The 24,925-nt window shown below is 47.9% G+C and overlaps 1 protein-coding gene across 28 annotated transcripts in view; it reads left to right on the top strand.

Annotated features, from left to right (window-relative positions):
* The window catches only part of TRERF1 (transcriptional regulating factor 1), a 318,184-nt gene that overhangs the window by 245,321 nt on the left and 47,938 nt on the right, over positions 1 to 24,925 (top strand). For 27 of the 28 annotated variants that reach the window (XM_086371663.1, XM_086371662.1, XM_086371667.1 and 24 more), the window contains one exon: positions 4,406 to 4,520. The gene's annotated coding sequence lies outside the window, so the exon portion shown is untranslated. Of the gene's footprint in view, positions 1 to 4,284; positions 4,308 to 4,405; positions 4,521 to 24,925 lie in introns of those variants that run through there. The other variant, XM_086371672.1, reaches the window with a different exon arrangement.

The following is a 24,925-nucleotide window of genomic DNA, read 5'->3' as shown; positions in this document are numbered from 1 at the left end:
CCCTAGACTGCAGTGTACCAGCTTTCCCTGTCCTTCAGTATCTTCCAGAGTTTGCTCAGATTCACGTCCATTGAGTTGGTGATGCTAGCTAACCGTCTCGTCCTCTGCCACCCTCTTTTCCTTTGCCTTCAGTCTTTCCCAGCATCAGAATCTTTTCCAGTGAGTCAGCTCTTCACATCAGGTGGCCAAGGTATTGGAGCTTCAATTTTAGCAACAATCCTTCTATGAATATTCAGAGTCGATTTGCTTTAGGATTAACTGGTTTGATCTCTTTGCAGTCCAAGGGACTCCCAAGTGTCTTCTCCAGTACCACGATTTGAAAGCATCAATTCTCTGGTGCTCAGTCTTCTTTAAGGCCCAACTCCAAAATCACTGTAGATGGGGACTGCAGCCATGAAATTAAAAGATGCTTGCTTTTTGGAAGAAAAGCTATGACCAACCTAGACAGCATATTAAAAAGCAGAGACATTACTTTGTTGACAAAGGTCCATATAGTCAAAGCTATGGGTTTTCCTGTAGTCATGTATGGATGTGAGAGTTGGACCATAAAGAAAGCTGAGCACCGAAGAACTGATGCTTTTGAACTGTGGTGTTGGAAAAAACTTGAGCGTCCCTTGAACTGCAAGGAGATCAAACCAGACAATTCTAAAGGAAATCAGTCCTGAATATTCATTGGAAGGACTGATGCTAAAGCTGAAGCTCCAGTACTTTGGCCACCTGACATGAGGAAGTAACTCATTGGAAAAGACCCCAATGCTGGGAAAGATTGAAGGCAGGGGGAGAAGTGGATGACAGAGGATAAGATGGTTGGATGGTATCACCGGCTCGATGGACATGAGCTGCAGCAAGCTCTGGGAGTTGGTGATGGACAGGGAAGCCTGGTGTGCTGCAGTCCATGGGGTCACAAAGAGTCGGACATGACTGGGATTGATCTGCTACTACTCACATCCATACATGACTACTGGAAAAACCATAGCTTTGACTATACAGTCCTTTGTTGGCAAAACGATGTCTCTGCTTTTTAGCCCCCGTACCACCTGGGAAATAGTGTCATGGCTTCCTGCTGATTTCTATGCTGAGAGAGGAGCTGAACTGTCTTCACTGACTGGTGTGTGATAGTAATGCTGCCACTTATCCACGGCCGGGTGGGAACTGGGAAATGTGCTCAGTCAGAGACCCACGCTCTTGCTGATCTCCCAGCAAAGAAGGCACTGCTAACTCCATTTTGTGGAAGGTTCAAGCCAGTGAGGGGCGGGGCCAGAGTTGAACACAGGTCTGGTTGGCCCCAGGCTTCCCTGATAGCTCAGCTGGTAAAGAATCTGCCTGCAATGCAGAAGACCCCGGTTTGATTCTTGGGTCAAGGAAGATCCGCTGGAGAAGGGATAGGCTACCCACTCCAGTATTCTTGGGCTTCCTTGGTGGCTCAGCTGGTAAAGAATCTGCCTGCAATGCAGGAGACCTGGGTTCGATCCCTGGACTGGGAATATCCCCTGGAGAAGGGAAAGGCTACCCACTCCAGTACTCTGACCTGGAGAATTCCACAAACTACATTCCATGGGGTCACAAAGAGTCGGACACTACCGAGCAACTGAATTGAACTGCTTGGCCCCAAAGCTCATGCTCTCTGCATGAAAGTGACCTTCCGTAAAGTAGCATTGACCATGCGGCTTTGAATGCTCATTCACATCCCCAAACCCACACCCACTATCTGCCTATGCCAGCACTGACCAGCTAATTTTCACCAGTGGTCAAATTGGATTTGGCCCAGTTACCACTGTTGAAGAGAAAAATAGGTGAATCCCAAAACTTGCTGTAAGTTGAGAGGGTGGGCATGGTGGCCCCTGTGTTGGATGCCCTGTGCCAGTTTAGGAAGAAGGAAAATTAGCAGACACACATCTATCTTTCTTTCCTGGCTTGCTCTAGGTAACTTCTTGGGCACTTTTGGAAAAACCTGCACATCTGTAATGCATGCCCTGAAAACCACAGCAGTGGAAGCGTGGAGTGAGGTCAAGAACCGATTTGATCCCTATTGAGAGCCTCTTTTCATAGCTAAAACATTCCACGCTCTTTCTGTCACAGGGTCTTGGCACAGGCTGTTCATCCTGCCTACAGCACCTTTTCTTTCTATCTTTTCCCTCCTGCTTTCCCTATTTTGCTTCACTAATTTATTCTTAGGGCTCAGATTAAAGATTAGTTCTTTGCAAATGCACCACTGACCCTTTCCCGTGCTAGGTCTGCCTCTGATATATACTGTTACGACAGTCATCATGCTTTCTTCAGAGCACACTGCTATTATAGTTCTTTCTGATGTTTTGATGTTGGTTTCCCCAGTAGAGGAGAAGTTCCATGAAGCCAGGGATGACATCAGTCTCAGCTGTTGTATGCCTAGTGCTTTGTACTTGCCTGCTCTGTGCCAGCCACTCAGTCAGCAATGGATGGACCACTGGATGGTTGGATTGATGGACGGAGCTAGTTAACTTCATTTCCTTTCCCTTAATTCCAGCCAATATACTTGTCTTACAGGCAAGGGAGATTGGGATCGCCTGTTTATATATCTCCCTTGTGTCTCTTTCAAGAAGAATGCATTTTGGGATCATTAGAATGTAACCCAGCACCTGATATATAAAAGCTGGTGGTGTGGTTGTTTAAGCTAATCTCGCCTTTGAGACTGGATCCAAGGGCTTCTGCTCCTGTCGGGGAGCTTGGAGAGTTATTTTCCCATGTTGAGAGTGAGGATGGCACACTTCTTCATGGAACCTGACGGGGGTCCATCCCTGCTTCCCGGCTCATGCTCTGGTTTAGCTTCTTGGTAAGGTCTGCTGTGGAAGTTGCCAGTTACTCTGTTGACTTATTTATACATAAATAGTTATTCCCATAACCTTCTCTTCGCCAACGTTCAGAGATAATGATAGACGATCTTTATAGCATCACAGACGTCACTTCAAAAGCATTCTCTTGCTATAGGAATGTTTATGATGTGCTTATCGCTAGAATTTCATGAGCAACAAACTCCCAAATTGCAGATGATTTAGCATTTGAAGCAGGGAGTGAGAGCGTATATGTATATGCATTAAAAAAAAAAAAAGACTTTGAAAAGGGAAGTTTTTCTTCTGCAGAGATATCTTCTTCTAAAGTTTAAAATAAGAACTACTTAAAAGCTGCAAGTTTAGAGGAATGAGCACTTTCTCTTAAGCATTCAAATGGGGGAAAATGACTTGTAATCTCTCCCTCAAGTATTAAGGCAATAGGCATTTAAAGGCTTTTTTGGGAGCTGGCTGTCACAGACAAAAGATTTCTCGATTTAAAAAAAAATCATTTTTATAGCGTTAAATAGTAGGAATGAGCAGCAGCAGCCCTCTTGACATTTTGGAAATGATTTATTTTCTGAAACGTCTCAGTCCATTTTAATAGATGACACTTTGTTCTTCCCATTCTGGGCGGTCGCTTCGGCTGGGGTTGCCATAGTTACGCTTAAAAGTTCAAGGCAGAGCAGGACAGGGCTCCAGGCACAACTTCTGACTAGGTTCCCATGAACCCAGTGAGTTGGTGCCACCACCTCTGAACAAACACCCCAACGCCACACTTTGCCAACATCTATGCCATATCTCTTGCTTGTTGGAGAGAGACTCTCTGAGCAATCTGAACTGTAGTCTAGAGGGTGAGTTTGACATCTTTTTGTTTTTAGCCTCTCTGTCTCAACCAAGAACTCAGCCAGCCATCTTAGGAAAGTCGCAGATTGTGTAAACGTTTTCCTATAGTGGTGTTTCTCAGCCATGGTGTGTGGAATGGTGCTAGTCTGCAAACTGTTGACCAGATCAGTACAGAAATTGAGAGTAAGCCCTGAGATGCTTCCATGCCAATTTGACCAAGTAAGCTGTTGAATCATTAGAAGAAGGCTTGTACTTTGTGTGAATATCTTTGTCACTTCATTTTTCTACCCCTTCCTTTATCTTATATTTTATAAAAGTATTCATCTGTGATGGATCGGAAATTGAAACAAAGAACTGGTCCTTCATCGCAAATAGCTTTGAGAAGCCCTGTACTGTAGCGCTTGTAAGTTGTCTCTGCTCCCTGTGGGACAGGTAGGCTGTTGAATGAATTTGGGGAAATCGCAGCACTTACCAAATTATCTTGTAATGAAACGCGTGTACGTCTCTCTCTGTCTTGCTAAGCTGTTGTTGCTTGAGAGCGGGGACTGCGTCTAATTCATCTTTGTAGCCTCGTTCCTTAGATCCCTGCCTGGCACACTGGAGGGCGTGGGAAACATCCATCCCGTGCACGTCTGCTCCCTAGTGACATGAAAGTGGGTGAGCTCCCTTGGCATCTGGATAGTGTCCTCGGCACGCTGGTGATGGAGAGCTGGGAACAAGCGATGGAGTGGCTTTCTCTTCTCTTTTTCCCACAGAACCAGGCCTCCTCTCCCCACCTGCCCAGCAGCATGAGAGCAGCATGACTGGCCGGCCGCAGGAGAAGCCCCCAGAGCCAGGCCCCCATCTCAACCAGCTGCTGCAGAAGTCAAGGTAAGCTCGTTCCCCTTCTCCTGGAAGGTGTGGGCATTTTTCACTTGAACTAATTTGCTATGATTTTATAATCATTTGCCATGTACTGGAAAAAGAGTGTTTACTGGGATACGGGTAGACTGAAAAGGTGCATGTCAGTCTAATGGGGCAAAATGTCTTTGTTTCGGTTAATGGAGAAGCCAGTGATGAAGCAGAAAGGACAGGGGATTGAGTTTCTGGGGACTGAAGCTGTCATTATTCCTCCACCACCTGCTGAATCTGGGACCTTGGACAGGTCTTTTAGGGATCAGGTATATTGGGCTTCCCTGGTGGCTCCGTGGTAAAGAATCTGCCTGCTAATAGAGGAGACTCAAGTTCGATCCCTGGGTCAGGAAGATCCCCTGGAGGGAAGCGTGGCAACCCACTCTAGTATTCTTGCCTAGGAAACGCCATGGACGGAGGCGCCTGGCGGCTACAGCCTATGAAATCATAGGAGTGGGATATGACTGAGTGACCAAACAACAACAGCATCCAGGACTCTGGGGGTGAAGGAATCTCTGGAATAGGATAGAACTGGGTGGATGGCCTGGGACTCACAGAATGCCCTAGACAGAGTCTCCTTTCCCACGCAGGGTTGTAAGGGGCCTTAGAAGGATCAACCAGGCCAATTCTTGGCCAGTGTTGAACAGTGAATTGTTAGAAAATTCCTGCTAATATTGGTACAAATACTTCCTCTCTGCAGTTTCTGTCTTTTCTCCTCTGCTCTGCCACATGGAGCCACAAAGACTGGGCTTTCAAAGACTCTTCCACATGACCGTCTTTGAATTTGATGATGACTGTCATGACTCTGCTTTTCTTGAAGAGAAAATTCTCTGTGGAGACTGGTGCCACTCACCTTGTTCTCTTGTCCCCGCCATGTTGGAAGGGTCTTAATCACCTCCAGTTTGGTCCTGCCAGTTGCCCACCTGACCTGTACCTTCCTCAACACAGGCTCCATTCACCATTCATTCTTCAGGACATACTAAGTTCCCCCTTTGTGACAGTCACTGTACTAGACCCTGGAGATACATCAGTTCAGTTCAGTCGCTCAGTCGTGTCTGATTCTTTGCAACCCCATGAATCGCAGCACACCAGGCCTCCCTGTCCATCACCAACTCCTGGAGTTCACTCAAACTCACGTCCATTGAGTTGGTGATGCCATCCAGCCATCTCATCCTCTGTCATCCCCTTCTCCTCCTGCCCCCAATCCCTCCCAGCATCAGAGTCTTTTCCAATGAGTCAACTCTTCGCATGAGGTGGCCAAATACTGGAGTTTCAGCCTCAGCATCAGTCCTTCCAAAGAACACCCAGGACTGATCTCCTTTAGGATGGACTGGTTGGATCTCCTTGCAGTCCAAGGGACTCTCAAGAGTCTTCTCCAACACCACAGTTCAAAAGCATCAATTCTTCAGCACTCAGCTTTCTTCACAGTCCAACTCTCACATCCATACATGACCGCTGGAAAAACTATAGCCTTGACTAGATGGACCTTTGTTGGCAAAGTCGTGTCTCTGCTTTTTAGTATGCTATCTATGTTACATCAGTGAACAAAAAAGACAGGGCCTTTGTCTTTTTAAGACAAAACAGATATAGATCCTTGGAAAGATTTTGAAATAAGCACTGAACCATTTCTGTATGCTCTTTTTAAATATTTTATGTTTTCAAATTTTTTCTTAAATGTTTCGTGAGTGCTTGAAAAAGTGTGTACTCTCCAATTATTACATATTTAGTAGTTTTCTATATATGATCATTAAAATAATATAGTTCACTGTGCTATTCAAATTATGTATATTATGTCCTTTTCTGTTTTTATCTGCCTTTCAATTATTGAGAGACCTGTTAAAAATCTCCTGTTGGATTTGTCCATTTTTCCTTGTACTGCAAAAAAATTTGCTTTGTATATTTTAGGGCAGTGCTATTTGACACATAGATACTTAGAACAGGTATATCTAACTGATGAATAGAGATTCATTTCCACCATCTTTATATACTTTCAGTTTTTTCTACTGTTTCTTTTTGATTGAGATTTTTTCCTTCCTCATTCCATTTTCTGTCTTCCTATGTAGAAGTTATGTGCTCTGTGTCTGTTCTTTCAATGTTTATCCCATCTATTTTAATAGGCATACTTAGCAAAACAAAGTATAAAATGAAACAATGTCTTTACCTTCCTGCCCCAAAATTCAAGAATCATAAACTGGTTTAATTCTAACCACCGCTTCTTCCGACTTATGTACAATTGTTACCCTGTGTTTTCCTTCTATTCTATTTTTTCCCCTACAAGTTAGACATCATTATTTTATACAATACGTGTTTGTATAGATTTATTCATATTCTTTTCTCACCATTCTTTCCTGAGATCATTTTCCTTCTGCCTAAAATAAATCCATTTGAATTATCTTTTAGTGAGAATCTATGGTGGTAAGCTTTCAAGTTGTTTTTGTTTTATTTTGGCTTGGTTTTTGTTGACTTGAACCTGTCTTTATTTTGCTCTCAGTTTTGAGAGGGAACTTTAGTGGAATATATTCTCTTCTGTCACTGAAACCATTATTCCACTGCCTCTGGCTCTCAGCGTTACTGAGAAGTTGGCTGTCAGTCTCTTTACTTTTGCTTTATAAGTGGCCTGGCATTTCTCTCTGCTTCTGCTGCTGCTGCTAAGTTGCTTCAGTCGTGTCCGACTCTGTGCGACCCCATAGACAACAGCCCACCAGGCTCCCCCATCCCTGGGATTCTCCAGGCAAGAACACTGGAGTGAGTTGCCATTTCCTCCTCCAATGCATGAAAGTGAAAAGTGAAAGTGAAGTCACTCAGTCGTGTCCGACTCTGAGCCACCCCATGGACTGCAGCCTACCAGGCTCATCCGTCCATGGGATTTTCCAGGCAAGAGTAATGGAGTGGGGTGCCATTGCCTTCTCCAGCATTTCTCTCTAGTTAACGTTAAAGATGCTGCTGTTCCCTTTGGTGTTCTGCTACTTCCTTCTTATGTAATTAGGTGTCAGTTTCTCTGTCTTTATTCTGGGTTTTTTTGGGATTCCTAATGCTAAAGATGGATGACTTTCAACAATTCTGGAAAATTCTCACTCTTCATTCTTTGACTACTGCCTCTTTTCATTCTCTCTGATACTTCTGTTTGGAACTCCAGGTAGGCATATGGTGGACTTTCTCATTCTGTTCTCTGTATCTCTCAGCCTCTGTTCCATGCTGTTTACCTCTTTGTCCCTCTGTGCTGAACTTTGAATAATGTCTTCAAACGTGTCTTCCATTTAATTTATTCTGTATCTCAAATGCTCTTTAATCCATACATTGAAATGTTTCCATTCATCTTCTTTATTTATCATTGCTATTCGTTCTCGTCCGTTATTTTTTAAGTGTTTATTTGGCAGTATCAGGTCTCCATTGTGGCCCATGGGCTTCCCTCTAGTGTGGTGCACAGGTTCAGTAGTTGTGGCTCAGGGGCTTAGTTGTCCTAAAGCATGTGGGATCTTCATTCCCTGACCAGGGGTCAAACTCATGTCCCCTGCATTGGAAGGCAGCTTCTTAACCAGTGGACCACCAGGGAAGTCACCAGGTCCATTCTTGTTAAATCTGCTTGGTGAGTTTATGACCTCTCACTCCTTGCTTATATTCACAAACTTCTTTCTTTCTTTGCTACACTGAAATTCCTATTTAGACATTGTAGAATTTCATGTCTGGTTGTTGCAGAATCTGAGCTCCTTGTGGGTCTGGTTCTGCTGTCTGTTGCCTCTGCTGGCCCTGTTTCCTTGTGTGTTAGTTTCCTCATAGTGCCTTGTTTCCTTGCTGTTGTTAGTTTCTCTGAGCTCTTCATTTTCCTTAGATATTTACCTTTGAGAAGTATTTGATGGATGGGTTGAAGTCGATTTTTCCAGAGAGGTTTTGCATTAACGTCTGCTGGTTGTCTCGGGGCACTCCCAAATAAAAAATCACTTTAAATTCATTTTCTACCCAGGGCTTGAATTCAGACTGCAAAGCTGTGTGAGGTCCAGCTTATGAGTTCACATTTCTACCCAGCCCAAGGTCAGGTTTCCTTGTGGTCTCCTTTTGGGTTGTGGGTCTTTTTCTTATTCACTGGAAGTGGGAGCCTTTTGGAGTCCCAGTTTTATGTAGGAACTGAGATATTTCTCCTGTTTCCTGAGCCATGTGCAGTTCTCATGGGAAACTTAGAATCCATAGGCTGTGGCAGGAACCCATAGGGCAAAAGCCAGCTTTGGTGTTCTCTTACATCCCAAGGTTCCTGCTTTTGGTTTTGGTCTTTGAAGAATCCTTCCATTTTTACCAGTTCTGTAGTGTGTTTACAATTTTTATATTTTAAATTTTAAATAGTACGTTAGTTGTTTCAGTTGGGAATGTCAAGTAGGGTATCTGGTGGGCCATATTGCCGGAAGGTCTATCTTCTTTCTTCTCCACTATAGCCTGTGGGGCAAGAATTGCTATTCCTTGTTCACAGGAGGCTCAGAAAGGACATGTAACTGGCTGCAGGCACACATGTAGCTGGTGAGGGACTCAGAAGGAGTACATCCCTCCCCACCCCGCTTTCCTACCTTTTCTCTCCCCAAAATAACTGTTGACCATTTGTCAGGATTAGCTTTATGCTCTCAAAGGATACAAGTTCGTACCAGAATGCTTTAAATAGCTGAGCAGCTTTGTAAAATTTGTTTATGAATCTATTGTTTATCTTCCTCGAGAGAGGAAATGGCTTCTGCATTTTTGGTGGCGTGTTTCTCCTGTGGCCACCAGCAGCCTTCCTGCCTCGTTCCCACTTGGCAAAGGCCTCCTAGACCCACAGCCAGATCCCGCGTGCACCTTGCCCAGACCCCGGCTTCCTCTCCTCCGCGTGCTCTCTCTCCTGGGGTCTTCCCTCCCTTGGGCCTCTCTTCCACACCCCCAGCCCCATCCTTCCTGCTCTCGGTTTTCCTGTCTTCTCTTTGTGTGCCTTTCAGCAGAGGGGAGACCGTAGAGCAGGGTGCTTAGACTTCATGGGCTTGAACCCAGCTCTGCCACGCCCTAGCTTCACTGCTCAGCGCTTCAGTTTCTCCATCTGCAACGTGGGGACCACAGACAGAGCGGTTCAAGGACTGAATGAGATGACATGTGTATGCAGAGCTCGTAACAAGAGCTTACAGTATGTCACAGGCACTCAGTCCATGGTAGTCAGTATCCTTGTGACTGAGAAGAGTCCCCTTCAGGGCTCACTCTTTTGTTCAGTGATGCACTCATGTTGGCAGAGTTGGTTTATGAAATGGGATGGAAATGGAGGCAGAAATCTAGGGTCAGTGTAGGATTCCCAGCCTCACTGGGGTATGTTTTTTTTAAAAAAATAATAATAATCTGAGGGAAAACAAAGCACATCGGTCTGGCCAGTATTTGCATCAGCTGTAAACCATGGGTTCTAGAAATGGTCATTTCTAGAGACGGAACACCTCAGCATCTTGGCCCTCCCTCCAAGTTGTTTTCTCTGTCATGGAACCATGAGGGGGCTGGAGTCTCGTGACACCACTTGCTGGGAATTTTTCCCTTGTGGAGCCCCAGTCCCTCAGGTGGTGGATGGCACACCCACTCTGTTAGACACCTGTCCAGAGGGGCAGGATGGGTAGTCTTCACTGTTCCTTTTATGTCCAACCTTACAGCTTACTACTTATTATTTCACACTCCCTTTTCATAAGTCAGTGACTTTATATTACGCTTAGATTTGTGTCACTTCCTGATTCGGTATCTATCAAGCAACCGTGTTTTAGCACCTGCTATTTGTAGTAACTCTGGGGTTTGTACCGTGGGCAAATGTTATGAAAAATGCACAAAGTTGCTTGAGACCCAAAAACTACTCTGAGAAATAGTCTATTCATTTAAAAGACTTTATGACCAAAACAATGCATAAAGGGGAAAACGCCTTCCAAAGATTAATGCCAGGTATTCAGAGTCGGTTTTCAAGGGGGACAGCCATGTGTCCTCGACTGGGCAGGGAAGGCTTTCTGGGGAAGGCCAGGCAAAAGATTGGAGCTGGCCCCTGGGGAAAGGTAGGGTGAGGTGGCTGGAAAAGGAACCTTGTACATGGTGGATGTAAAAGTAGTGTGAACTGAGGTTTAGAGATGGGCATTCTCTGGAACCAGGGAGACCCAGTGCGGTACTGCCAGCCCCACAGATGGCCTCTGCGGCCCCTCTTACAAAGCCAGATCCATCAGCATATCAAGCCCCCGACAAGTCCTGGAATTAATGTTTGACTGTGTTTCACTGGGTTTCCTCTGTTTAGTCACTTATGGCCAGTGACCATGATGGTCTTGAATGGATATGCAGTTGCCTTTTGCCTCTCTATAAAGGCTACCAACTAACTTTCGTAAAACAGGGATTGGTGACTTTAACAATTCAGTCTCTGAGGATCAAAATATTATTTGGAGTCAACTACTCGTCTTCTTTCTCTGAGTATGGCTCCAATATCTAGGACTTTGGGGGTTTCTAGGTGCCTAACCATTGATGTTGCTGCACTCGGGAGCGGGGCTGGCTCCCAGGAAGATGTCCACCGACGTTCTCGACCTAGCTGAGGGGCCAGACCAACCCCACCCCATCCCCACCCAGCCTACAAACCTCAAAGTTTATTAACAGCCTCTCTCCAGATAATGATTCATGCTTCCTGTCCCTCCTCCGTTTTAGTTATTCAGGGCTGTGAGCCAAGATTGATTACTTACACCGTCCAACTGGCCTTGCCCATGGGGAGCTCAACTGGTAGATTAAATACTCTTCATTGGTTGACTTCTCCTTGTCAGCAGAGTCCATACAGTCAGACCAGGGTTTTTGCTAGACGTGGATGTGGAAACCCTTTCCAGACCAGGAAGTTGGGACACATCACATACGGGAGTATGTGAGGAGTCTGGGGGCTGAGGTTTTTATGGTAGAGAGGCAGGAGGCGCCCCAGGCACAGGACGCATATGCTGCCTTGGCCTCATAAAAGCCGATGGAAATGCGTTCTTGGTTGAGTCTGTAAGTGCCTCTGTGGAAGCTGACCATCCTCTCCTCTCTGTTGGGTGGTCTTGGTTCTAAAACTATTTTAATAATCTTTATTTTACTAGTCATATAGATTATTCTATTTTTAATACTTATGTTATTGTATCTTTCCTCTTTTGGCTGTGCCTCATGTTATGTGGGATCTTAGTTCCCCGACCAGGGATTAAACCCATGCCCCCTCCAGTGGGACCACCAGGGAAGTCCCTAGATTATTCTATTTTAAAAAAATTAAAACACTCCAGCTGGAGCTTCAGTCCGCTCTGATAACCTCCCCCTACTCACTCACTTTCCTCTTCCGAAATACAGCAGAATTGAGACAGGCATCCAGGTGTCCCGACTCCCAGTGCTCCCCGCCCACCCAGGGAGCCAGAGGTTTTAAGGATCAGGTGTCAGTGGTAGAAAACCCTACTGCTTCAATATTCTGCCTCAAGGTTGCTGGGTGTCCCCGAGACAGGCAGGGTCTGGAAGGTTCCCCCAGCTGAGCCCTTGCTGGTTGCAGGCAGTGGGAGCTTCTTGCAGCCCGTCAGGTCCAGCCTCTTCATTCTGCAGAAGCTGAGTCTGAGATGCAGGGAGGGGAAGTCATTTGCCCAACAAGGTCACAGGGCCAGTCTCCTTTTCTGTTTGGCCCGGGTTATCTTTATATTGGGTTTGCATTTCCTGAATACACAGCAGCTGGGTGGGGGGTGGGGCAGAGGGCAGGGGAAGTGGGCTTAGAAGAACCCCTTCTGAGAATGTTTAAATTTCCTGTGAGTGTCCCATGAAGAGGCAGATAATCTGTGTGCACATGATCCAGAGGAGGGGGGAGGCTTGGTTCCGGTCCAGAAGACGGAGAGTGGAGGGACAAGGAGGAGGACTAGCGGGAGAGACAGAGAGGCCGTGCTGCTGTCATCGGTGGAATAGAAATAACCGGGGTTTGTTCCTCTGCACTTCCATGATGCCTTCTTGTTTATGTCTTGGGGCACACTCGAGTCATGCGGAGGCTCTTGTTGGTCGTGTGTGGTTCTGAGAGCTTCTTTGGCCAACGACCAGAGGCCTCCGCTCTTTCTCCCTCAGGTTGGCTTCTTCCTGCCACGTGCGATCTTTTGGAACTCTTTTCCTCCTTTGGAGCTTCCATAGTTTAGCTCAAAACTCACAGAAAAACAACAGGTCTAGAAGTGTTCCCCAAATCTCAAGGGTTGGCCTCCTTTTCCCCCTAACTTCTGGGAGGCTGGCATGGACTCTGAAGGACTCAGAGCTTCCACTAGAAAGGGTCTTGTTCACCCATCACATTAGGTGGCAGATGTGGGCACCAAGGCCTGCTTGCCTGGGCCAGCCCTGCCAGACAGCATGTCCCACGTCCCTTAAAGGGGGCTGTTGTTTGAGAGGCCAGGAGGCTGTAACTGCAAGTAAGGAAACATCAGATATGGACACAGTTACTGCCAATTTCCTGGAATCTGAGAACTGGAGCCCCCCTCGAAACAGGAAAGGAAGTAGATTATCTCCTTATTAGGCACGGTAGAGGGAATGAAATGTCTCTTTCCGGGTAACTGGGGCGGCACCCCTTTCAGCTTCTTGCTTTAATGATAACCTCTAATATCCCTAAGCTTGAGGTGGCCTCTCAAGAATTACCTCTCTTTCCTTCTCCTGGAGCCTGAGCAGCCTGCGAGCCAGACCCCAGAGAGCAGAATACCCTCTTAGTTACCGGTAGCCTCACTGGAGAGCTCGGCCTGACCCACGGCCACACTGAGTCCCTCGGGCACCACCAAGTCACACTGACCTGTGGAGATCTGCAGGCCTCTCTCACAGGGACCAGCCTGCCCCAGAAGCATCTTTCATCAATGAGCAAGTCATGTGGGCCTGTGCGCCCCCTGCTTCTTCCTCCGCCTGGCGAACAGTATATTAAATGGACGTTAGCCTTTCCACGGCAACTCTGGATCTTCCCTGGGGATAAAGGTGCATGTTCTCCGATGCGGTGGTGCTTCAGAGGGGTGTCAGGGGAAGAGAGGTTACCTATCACCACACCAGAGGGGCCCACACAGCTGTGGTTTTTCTCTCTTCCTTGCTGCGTCCACGTCTAGCCATTTCTGCCCCTGAGAGCTGTGCTGCTCACTGAAACACAAGGGAAGGCTGAAGGTTGCCCAGGAAACAAATAACTAAACATATTTAATCATCCCTGAGTCACTGAGCCTGATCTAAACTGTACCCAAGTCAAAACAAAACAGCAGAAACCCCACCCAGGCGGTGAGACTTTGTGAGTCCTCCCTGGCCACCATGCACGTCCCAAGCCTTCTCCTGTTTAACCTTCACCCAAAACCTGGAGCAACGAGGTGTTGTTACGCCCCTTTGACAGATGTCAAAACTGAGGCCCCAGAAAAACTCAAAAAAGAGATTAGATAGGCCTGCCCAGTTCTCACTTTGCCATGGAATGTTAATGATTTGAACTCTGGTCTTCTGACTCCAGAGTCTGGTGCTTTGGGTGCCTCTGTAAGGGAAACGCCTGCCACATAATCCATTTTGTTTCTCTCCAGTGAGAAAAGTTCCTGATGATTAAAAAAAAAAAAAAAAGGTTTCAGAGAACTGAAGCTAGCCCTTTAAACCTAGAAAGAGAAAGAACTTGGGGTATAAGTTGCATCAGATTCTTTCTCATACTTCCATAGCTGTATGCTGGACGGTTGAAGGCTGCCTGGAGCTGATGGCCAGGGCGTGTCTACACCAGGGTATAAGCCAGCTCTCCTTGACCCGTCAGAACTGGGGAGCGCTGCAGGGGTCCAGCTAGGGCAAGTAACTTCATGCTACTCTGATCTGTGACAGATGAACGAAGGGCACTGCACGGTATCAGAGGACACCCCGTCCTGGCATCAGAGGGCTGGAGGTTTAGCCCCCAGCTGCATGTGTGTAGCCATGGGTACATCATCCCGTGCATGTGAGTTTCCTCATCTCTGAAATGGAGAAAGCAATTCTGAACTCACAGGCCTGTGGTGGGGACAAAACAAAATAGTGGATGTCGGTGCTTTGTCCAGTGCTTTCCAGAAGGCTACTGTTGGCCGTGAGGACAAGCACGCCCTCCCGTGAACTTCTCACTGTCCTTACCAGAGACTCCACGTGGGCCAAAGGGTTCGTGGCCGTTGCCTCAGGGGACGGGTCTGCTCTGAGCTCCACTGACCGCAGGCAGACACACCCACGGCCGCTAGGGCGGGTCAGTCTCCATGTCAGCCCTGACCTCCTCATCCCAGGGCTGTTGGAGAGACGGAGCCACAAGCTTGTCACTCTTCTGTTTAGAAAAAGGCAAGAGAAAGAAAAGAAAAGGAGGAAGAAAGGAGAATTGATTTTCATTAACCTATGGCTTTTTTCCCTTTCTCCCCTCCTTGCTGTGACTGGGACTGCCACTTTTTTTTTAATTAAAAAAAAAAAAAAAAAAGATGTTCTGGGTGATGGAACATAATATTTAGACATGTTGAACTGACAGCTGATGAGCATGTTGTCAATACATCACTACAAATCATGTGGCCAGGGTTGGTGGGTGGGAGATTTGTGTGTGCTTGTGTTTGCACGCACATGCTTGAATGATTTTAAGAGATCAGGCAAGGTCCCATGACCCTTACAGAAAGCAGCTCCCGTGGAAGGTTAGCCAGGGAGGTGGTGGGCTCTGAGGGTGGAAGTGGGAAGTGGGCTTCCATTGTGAATGGAGGGGGCTCTTCTCTGTATGAGCCTGCAGAAGTGAAATGTGCCCGCTTCCTCTCTCTTCCCTGTCTTGTGTCCTTAGCTCCCAGCAGTGCCCTGTATCGTGCTGACCCCAGTAGGTACTCCTTAGAGGAGGCCCAGTCTGGTGGCTGAGGCAGATAAAACAGCTGGAACCGGGGCACTAAGTGGTGTAATCAAGACGCGCAGCCCGAGTCTTGCCTTCTCACTTGCCCTCCAGCCGTCCTTCCTCCTGTCTCTGTCTTCACTTCCCCCCTGTTGTCAGGGGATTCGCCAGCCTCGCTGAACCTTGGAGCCCTCGGTCCAGCTGCCTCTGTGACAGCTCCTGTCATAGGTCTCGGAATGAAAGTGCTTTCGCGGTGCTCCGTCTTAGATGCAGATCTAGGCGTCATCTTGACACTCACTTCTCCCACACCCCTGTGCCCATCTCATCGCTAAGTCCTGTCAGGCTCACCCCCAGATGCCCTTCCATCACCACCCACATCCGAACTGCCTGGTTCGGACCATCACTAAGCTGAGTGCCCCCCGCATCCATCCGTATCATCACTCACCCTCCTGCAGCCCGTTGTTCTGACCAGGGGTCCACAGATTATGGCCCTGGGGCCAATCCAGCCACTGCCCGATTGTGTGTGCAGCCCACGAGCTAGAAATGTTTTGTCCATAGGGTGATTTGATGATATGGGACACTGACTTTGAACCCAATTCAACAAAATGTTATCCCTCCAAAAAATAATCCCATTCTTCTCATTAGATCTACATTATAAAAAATTATACTCAATTACTCTTATATTTTGAGTTTTCCTCAAGAAGTTTGTAGAAATCTGTTTTTCCTCTTGTGATACAAATGTCTATATCATAACCTCAATTTTGCCTCCTGGCTGTGAAGCCTAAAATATATGCTATCCAACCCTTTACAGAAAAGGTTTGCTGATCTCTCCTCCATCCTGTGGCCTTTGCTTAATGGAAATCTGATCAGGGACACATGCTTGTACACACACACACAGAAACACACTGCTCCAAACACTTGGCTTGTTCCTCAGTTGCTCTGGATGTAAAGATAAAACCCCTAGCCTTTGGGAACCTGGGGTGGTCCAGCCCCTGCCCCTGTCCAGTTTCATTGCTGTGCTCCTGTTCTGGCCACTCTGGCCTTCTTTCTGCTCCTGTGTCCACCGCGTTCCCACCTGCCACAGGGCCTTTGCCTGTACTGTCCTTGACTTTGTCTGGGAGGCTCTGTTTTTCCTGTTACACCCTTCTCATCCTGCAAGTGGCTGTATCACTGAGTCACACAGAGGATTCTCCCCTGACCTTCTGCTGAGGTCACAGCCCCTGCTGTAACCCCTCATCACAGTCACAGACTTGGATCTGTCATTGTCTGACACTCCCCCATCCCTCGATGGCAAGCCCCTGACACCACGTCTTGCACCCCCCTCACCGTGTCCACTGTGCCTGGGACATAGAGGGCCCTCAGTAAAAACTTCATTTCATTGAATGTCTGAGAATCAAGGAAGGCGTTATAAAAGATAGGTTTCAACAGGAACTTATAGGTTGAGAAAAAGGAGAAAGGGTAAAAGAGGATTTCAGGCAGAGGGACCAAATTCTGGAGACTCTGTGTGGCTCCACGTAGGGGGTTCAAGACGTGTATGGGTGAATGGTGGGGTAAATCACTGAAAGAGGAGGTGAGGCCAAATCGTGGGGTGCCCTCTGCTAGGCTAAGCTCTATGGATGCTTCTCCTGTGGTTTGAAGCAGAGAGGTGTTGTGGACAGTGGGCTAGAGGGGTAGGGCTAGAGCGGGTGAGGCCAGCTATAAAGGACTGTTCTGTGGATTGGGACAGTGGGGATAAGAGAAGAAGGTGGTCAGGGAATGTTATGGAGGAGAAGCCAACTGGAATTGATAGCCGATTGGAAGTGGGGGAGGTGAGCTCTTGGGATCCCATGTTTCTGATCCAGGCCCTTCCAGTGTTTAAGATGAGTGGAGAGAGAGTTGTTGGGGTGCAGGTGGAAGGTGGATGTTTGTGTGAGAGTCAGAAAGTGGAGGTGTTCATAGAGAACCTGTTCTCTATGAAGTGGAGTTAGGGTCATCTGCTGAGACGAAAAGCTTTTGAGGTTCAGGTCATAGGCTTTTTTCTTCTCCCTTTTTCAAGCAGAGGGTGCCATGTCCCCTCTAAAGTGTTGAGGGGTTCAACTCGGCCAGGAGCAGCTGGGGGTTCAGGCTGGGGATTTCTATCCCAAACAGCTCCTTAGGGGGTTAAACAGGCACTCAAGGAGATCTTAAGAGACCTGTCTTTGCTCACCCATTTCCTGAAACGTGATGTCTAGATGTCAGCTTTGTCAGAAATCCTACTGTGAAAGCCTTTGGAAAAAAGAGTTGCACTCATCTCTGAAAATGTTCACCAAGACCCTGCCCTACCCACCTCTGCTCTGAGCACCATGGGGAACCCAGCTGTTGGCCCCCAGAGGGTCTGCACCCGACCTGAAGACATGTAACTAATACATGAAATGCACAGAGACGGAACTCCCAGGCGGTCCAGTGGCTTGGACTCGGCACTTTTCAGTGCTATGGGCCCGGGTTCAATCCCTGATTGGGGAACTAAGATCTCACAAACTAAGATCTCACAAGATCTCAGTTAATTCAATGTGACGTAAATTGACGACCTGTGGATGCAAAAGAGAAGGGAAGTTTGACAAGCTTGTTGACTGCTTTCCCTAAGCATTGAGTGGGTTGGCTTTGGGTCAAACACTGCCCATGCCATCATGGAGAAGCAAGGGAGAGATGTAAAAGCAGAGCTCGTAAGGCAGCTCTGCCTCTATAGAACTTAGAGTCTGGCAATGGTGGAGAAGTAGAACACCCAAGGTTCTGGTCTGGTTCTCGTCTGAGAACTGACCTGGAGGAGTGACATGTGTCTGGGCCTACAGATCTTTGCCCAGGGCTTGGTCCTCCCTTTCCCTGAGGCCCCCCAGGCTCTGAGAACCCCATGCCTGCCTTCTTGCTCCAGCTGCTGGGGCCCCTGGTGGATGCATCACTTCGGCCCTCTGATCTTAGAGCAGCCAAGGGAAGTTATTTTTTTTGTACTATTTATTTATTTATTCAGCTGCATCAGTTCTTCGTTTCATCACGCGAGCTCTCTTGTTGTGGCGCTCGGGCTTAGTTGCCCTGAGGCATCCATGATCATAGTTCCCTGACCAGGGATCACATCTGTATGCCCTTCATTGCAAGGCGGGTTCTTAACCCCTGGACCACCAGGGTAGTCCCAAGGAAAGTTACTTTGGCAAGAAATGGAGGCAGTGAGGTAATGAGAGCCAGTGACCAAGGGGACATCGGTCTTGAGCGAGTCCAGACAGGCTTGGGAGCTTCCCAGGAGGGATGGAGGTTACCAGAGGAGGGGGCAAACCTCACAAAGGGCAGGACAGCCTCTTGATCTCCTGAGGCCTCTCAGAACCTGTTGGGTAGACGGAAGCCAGGCTCTGTGATCCTCCCACTATTGCACACAGAACATGAACAGCAGGATTCTCAGGTGAATATTCACTTCCAACTTTTTTCTGTAATACTGGAATTCCTAGAAGCATCTGTAACTTAAAGCATGCAGTTTTTCCTCAGTCTTGGCGTGTGCTGTCATTTGGGACAGGACCCTCCCAAAAGTGGTCTCAAAAGTGGTCGCGACAGCTCACGTCAGCTTGTCTCCCGCAGGGCATCTTCCCTATTCCATCCCCGGGGCTGTCCACCCTTTGCTTCCCCTCCCTTGACAGCTTCCTGTGGGCTGTAGGATCCTGGTCAGGGTGCCCTCTTCTCTGATGAGGAAGGCTGGCCTCCCTCGCTTGGCACAAGGACTAAAGAGACATCGCCAGGGGCAGCCAAGCCACTGAGTCAGACTTCAGTCCAGGGGCTCCGGGGTGGTGGGAAATGAGAGAGGGGCTGAGGCCTTGTGTCTGGCTCCACTGAGCGAACGCCTGCTTAGCACAGTGCCAGGTATGGGGCCCAGGCTGGGTCCTGGAGACAAGCAAGAAGGGGCCTCCAGCTGCCCTCGACAAGTTCACCCCCGCTGGGAAGGTGGGGGCGGACTGAGGATGATCTGCCAGAACCCGGTTCACAGGGGCCAGGAGGAGGGACCGACTCAGGAAGTGCCGCTGGGAAAGCCTCCAGCCCCAGACACCAGAGGTCCTTCTGGCTTGTTTCCTGATTCCCAGAATTCCCCCCAAAGTCTTAGAACTCTGGGTCAGAAGGGCCGTGGCATTGCCCCAGGCTGGGGCCCTGTGTTGACAGGATGGCCCAGTGTGGCACTGACGTCATAACCCGGGGTACCTCCCGTCCGAAATGCAGACAGAAGGGCCGAGTGTACATATTAGTCGCTCAGTCATGTTCTACTCTTTGCAACCCCATGGACTGTAGCCCGCCAGACTCCTCTGTCTATGGGATTCTCCAGGCAAGAATACTGCAGTGGGTTGCCATTCCCTTCTCCAGAGGGTTTTCCTAATCCAGGGATCGAACCCAGGTCTCCTGTATTCTAGGCGGATTCTTTACCGTCTGAGCCACCAGAGAAGCCTGAAACACAGAGAGAAGAATCAAGAGAGCACGAGAACCTTCATGCACTTATTTCCACACAAGGGAGCATCCCAGGCTTTGTTACCCAATGAACTGTGGGCTGTTTACCAAAAAGAAGGGAGGTGGTTTCCCTGATACACCAGCTCCTTCTCCAGGCCTTGGGTGTCAAGGGGCATTTGTTTTTTGCACAATCGAACATCTTCAACATCACAGACCAAAGCCAAGCCAGCCGCTCCATTTGTGAATTGAGCCCCTAACCATGCAGCCTACCTGGAATCCTGGGCGACATTGGGGATGCGGGCTGGTGCAGTCCCAGGGGCCAGTGCTGGCCGCGCCCCTCCCTTCCCCTGCAGAGGAAGCCAGTCTGTGGTGCCTGAACAGCTGGAGTCCCTCCCAGCAGCTCGGCCCAGGGTGCTGGGTGTGGAGCTTGAGTGAGGAGCAGAGTCCTCAGGTGCTTGACTTGTGTTTTCTTAGGTTTCTTGTCGCTGGGAGTGGGGCCAGTGAATCTACATCTACCTGCCAGCCACCTCTCCTTCCCTCCATTTTCACTCCGTGCTCCCTCAGGCTGCGTCAGAGGGAAGCCTCCCAGTCTCCCAGCCCTGCCCTGCCCTGCCCGGGACAGCTGTGGGAACAGGGCTCTTCCCTGGCTGCACCCCCCAGTGCTGATTCACAGCCCTGAGCCTCAGGTCTTTGGAGGCAGGAGTGGAGGCTCCTCCCTGCAACCCTGGCCCAGACCCCTCCATCTGGTCACCCTGCCGAGACCCTCCCTGAGTCCCCAGCAGCAGGGGACTGGCCCACAGCACCTCCTGAGTGCTGGCTAGAGTGACCCTAGCCCCCGCCAGGCTTTCCTCTGCCCCCTCCACCTCCTCCTTGTGAAATTTTTTGGCTCTTTAGGAAGCCTGGCACCCGCCCCCACCCCAAGGCTGTGGGCCTCAAGACAGGTTTGCAGGCTTTTGTCTCTCCTAGCAGGGTGCTGGCACAGTAGGTCTTCCGTGTGAGTTTGCAGGAAGGAATATGGAGGATAAGGCCAGGCCCAGATGCCAGTCTCCGGGCTGGGAGGCCAGTGGTCATGACCTAGTCATCTCTCCTGGCGCAAAGTAGGTCTTTAAAATATGGTCATGTGACTCCTAAAATTCTCCCAGCAGCAGCTCCTTAGGAGAGACGTGTGATGAGGAAGTAGTCGGTGTTCAGGTCGCCCAGGGACTCACGTGTGAATGGTTCTGGTGTCTCCCCATCCTGCCTTCTCTCTGCACATCTCTCATCAACTTCCGGCTAGTCCTTATTCCTTTTTAAAAATATTTATTTGTTTACTTAGCCGTGCCAGGTCTTAGTTGTAACATGCAGGATCTAGTTCCCTGACCAGGAATTGAACCCCGGCCCCTTGCATTGGGAGTGCAGAGTTTTAGCCACTGAACCACAAAGGGGAGTCCCACTAGTTCTTATTCCTAATCTCCCCACCTAGTCCCAACCATTTGTCAAGGAGAGGTGATTTGAAAAACTGTATCCAGGAATGGATCAACAGGGCCCCCTCAGACCATGTCTGCCTCCTCCAGGAAGCCCCCCTAGACTCCTGAGGCCCTCCCCTTTTCTCCCTGTGTCCTCAGCATCCACACTGCTTCATACCAGTTAGGGTGGGAAGGAAGCGGCATGTGGCAGTCACGAGGGCTGGGGACGACAATGTTAATTAATTCTCTGGTAGAACTCCCGTTGGCCCAGAGAGGGCACAGACAGTGAGAACTGCATCCCAGAAAGTGAAATAGCTCCCATCTCCGTGCCCTGGTGGAGAGTCGGCCCCAGGAAGTGAAGTCCAAACTCTCCAGGCTGTGAGTCAGGCTTCTTCCTGGTTCCTGGGGCTTGGGAGGAAGCAATTGATGTTACGGGGTGAGACTGAAAGATGTAGAAATAAATGTCTCTTGGTGTCCAAAGGAAGGCTTGTGAACCCGCCCAGGGCTGAGAGTCAGCGTGAGACTGGGGGTAGGGAGCAGTGGGGGCTGGAGGGAGCGAGGACGGGCCAGGCGCTCTGCGTGGAGGAAGACTCAGCTCTAATCGCCCGCACTGGCAGAACTGGTCGGCGGTAATTGGGTTACTGGATTATAGAACACCCACTGGCTTTATTTAGAAGACTAATCAGAAAGCATTTAGAACGACAGTGTTGCTAGAAAGGAGACCGTGAGCCACGAGTCCATGTCTTGGAGAACTGCCCTTGGCTTCTGCTTCCTTCGGGGAACAGAATTCCAGGAGCATCCAAGTTAAGCTCCTTTGACAGACCTGAGAGGAAGTCTTGCCTAAGACCGAAGCCAAGTCACTAGGGGAATTGTGTGTATAGTCCCTGAAGGATAGCCTGGTGTCAGAAAAAGGAAAATCTTTTTGGTTTTTCTTCCTCAAACAAGCGGTGGTGGTCTGGCGGGAGCATGGTGTTACCCTGAATTGTAAGCAAACAAGTCTTGCCGAACCGTTGGCCAAAATCAACTTCCTCTCTCTCTCTGATTCCAAGGATGGTCCCTTCCATCCTTCTTTGCAGACTGCGTCCTGTCTCCTGTACCCCCGGGGGGCTTGAGGGGAGGGGAGAGGGACTTTGATGCACTAGAACAGAGGTCAGCATGCCGTGACTGGGACCAAATCCAGCCCCAGCCTGTTCTTGAACGGCCTGTGGGCCCAGAAGGGTTTTTCACGTTGAAGAAAAATCCAAAAAAGAACACTATTTCTTGACATGTGAAAATTATATAAAATTCAGTGTCCATAAATAAAATTGTGTTAGAACACAACCACACATTTATATATGGTTTATGGCTGCTTTCACACTGCAACCGCAGAGCTGTGACAGACATTGTATGGCCCACAAAGCTGAAAATATTTACTCTCTGGCCCTGTACAGAAAAGCCCTGTGCTAAAACATCTCCGTAGAGCCTTCTTACTATGTACAGCATTCCATGACTCTGGCACTCTAGCACCCTGGGAAAATAGTAAATTCTGGCCCTCGGTCCATGTCAGAGGCATAGGAATCTGGGGGGGAAGTGCTTTAGGCCTCATTTGTCTGACTTGGCATTGCAGCTCAATGAGTGTCTCTGGGAACCCAAATGGAGAGGATGCTGCCCCTGCCTTAGAAGGACTGGGCAGCCGATGGGGGCATAACACCAAAGCAGGTCATTTGACTCTAATGCTTCAGAGGAATCAGAGTGAGCATCTCAGGTTCTGAGCAGGCAGCATTTTTGTTGAGCTGAATCCAAAATCCAGGAGTCTTGTTCTAAGGAAGGACTTGACCAAAGAAATGTGAAAGCAGTTGTTCTGTTAATTCATTCATAAATGAAAAAGTTCCCGGTGCCAGTTACCCAATAGGAAGTGTAATACATAATGAGAAAAGCAGTGACCTTATTAGCAAAATAATAAAGACCTGAATCTTGAGTTAGTATTATAACAGTCCTGTGGGATTGACTAATCCACCAAGAAGAACAGTTTCCAGGTTTTAAATGTTTTATGTAGAAACATTTGACCAGATGCTAAACTGTGGGCCCTGTGTGCTGCTGCCTGTATAAATGGGGTAGGGGTGGGGCTATGTACAAGCATTCTTGTATGAGCATAAAGTGTCTCTAGAATATACAAACCTGAGTGATTGTCTGGAGGGGTGCTGGCTGGCTGAAGTACCCTTTATAAAAAATTTGCTCTAACTTTTCATTTCATTGTCAAGCATTTATTTGAGATTATTTTCACTCTTTTGTATGCTCTTATACCTTTTGTATGTTTTTCATACCTTTTGAATTTTGAACCATGTGAATTTAGTATCTATTCAAAAATATATAAACTTAATCAAATAAGTAGCATATGGTTTTGCCGTTACCTCAATACATCTCCCCAGGGAAGTCATTTTTCCTCTTTTCCATTCAGTATATGATTCTTTTTTTTCCCATTTTATGATATCTGTATTCACTTTTTTCAATTAATTTTTTAACTGGAGGATAAGGAAATGGTAACCCACTCCAGTATTCTTGCCTGGAAAATCCCGTGGACAGAGGAGCCTGGCGTTCCACAGCCCATGGGGTTGCAGAAGAGTAGGACGTGACTGAGCAATAAACAATTGCTTTACAATGTTGTGTTGGTTTCTGCTGTACAAAAATGTGAATCAGTCATAGCTGTATATATGTGTGTATATACACACATACACACATATATAAATATATCCCCTCCCTCTAGAGCTTACCTCCCACCAATAGCCAGGACAAGGAAGCAACCTAGATGTCGATCAACAGGTGAATGGATGAAGAAGTTTTGGTACATATATATGGTGGAATATTACTAAGCCATAGGAAAGAACAAATGTGAATCAGTTGAACTGAGGTGGATGGACCTAGAGCCATTACACAGAGTATATGATTCTTGATTGCCTACTACTGTTGAGTCAGGTGCTCTTCTAGGTCTGGAAATTACAGACAGCCTTCAACTTGAGAGGGCATCAGACCGAACAGGAGGGCTCATTAAAACACGGACTGCCAGGACTTCCCTGGCAGCCCAGTGGCTGGTAATCTGTGCTCCCAATGTCGGGGGTGGTGGGGCTCAGGTTTGATTCCTGGTCTGGGATCCTGCATGCTGCACGACACAGCAAAAAAGAAATGTTTTTTTAAAAAAAGCACAGACTGCTGGGTCCCACCCCACCCCACCCCTGACATTCAGTGGGTCTGGGTGAGGCTCAAGAATCAGCATTTACACAAACTGGTGTATATACAATGGAGAAATGGCAAGGTCCTACTGTAAAGCAGAGTAGGAACTATAATCTATAATCCCTGTGATAAACCAAAATGAAAAAGGATATGAAAAAAGAATGTATAACTGAGTCACTTTGATGTATAGTAGTAATTAGTGCAACATTGTAATTCAACTATATGTCAATAAAAAATAAATTTAAAGGAAAAGAAAAAGAATCAGCATTTACAAGTTCCCAAGTGATGCTGATGCTGCTGGCCTGGGAAAAAACACTTTGGGAGCCTGGCCTCTGACTTTCTAGTGTTTTCTGCTTTCTAGGGTTCTTTATAAATAAACTACGTTCCCAGTTCTGAAATTATCCACAAATAACGGATACAGTAGCTCAGAACACCAAGTAATCCCTCTTGCGCAGCAGTCTGGGAACACAACAGAGCAGACAGGTCAACAGACATAAAATGATCTGGCT

The sequence above is a fragment of the Bos grunniens genome, chromosome 23 (genome assembly GCF_055505025.1).
Source record: "Bos grunniens cultivar Pamir isolate PY7600 chromosome 23, Bosgru_T2T1.0, whole genome shotgun sequence".
Lineage (NCBI taxonomy): Eukaryota > Metazoa > Chordata > Mammalia > Artiodactyla > Bovidae > Bos > Bos grunniens.
This window is presented reverse-complemented; position numbering and strand designations above follow the sequence as displayed.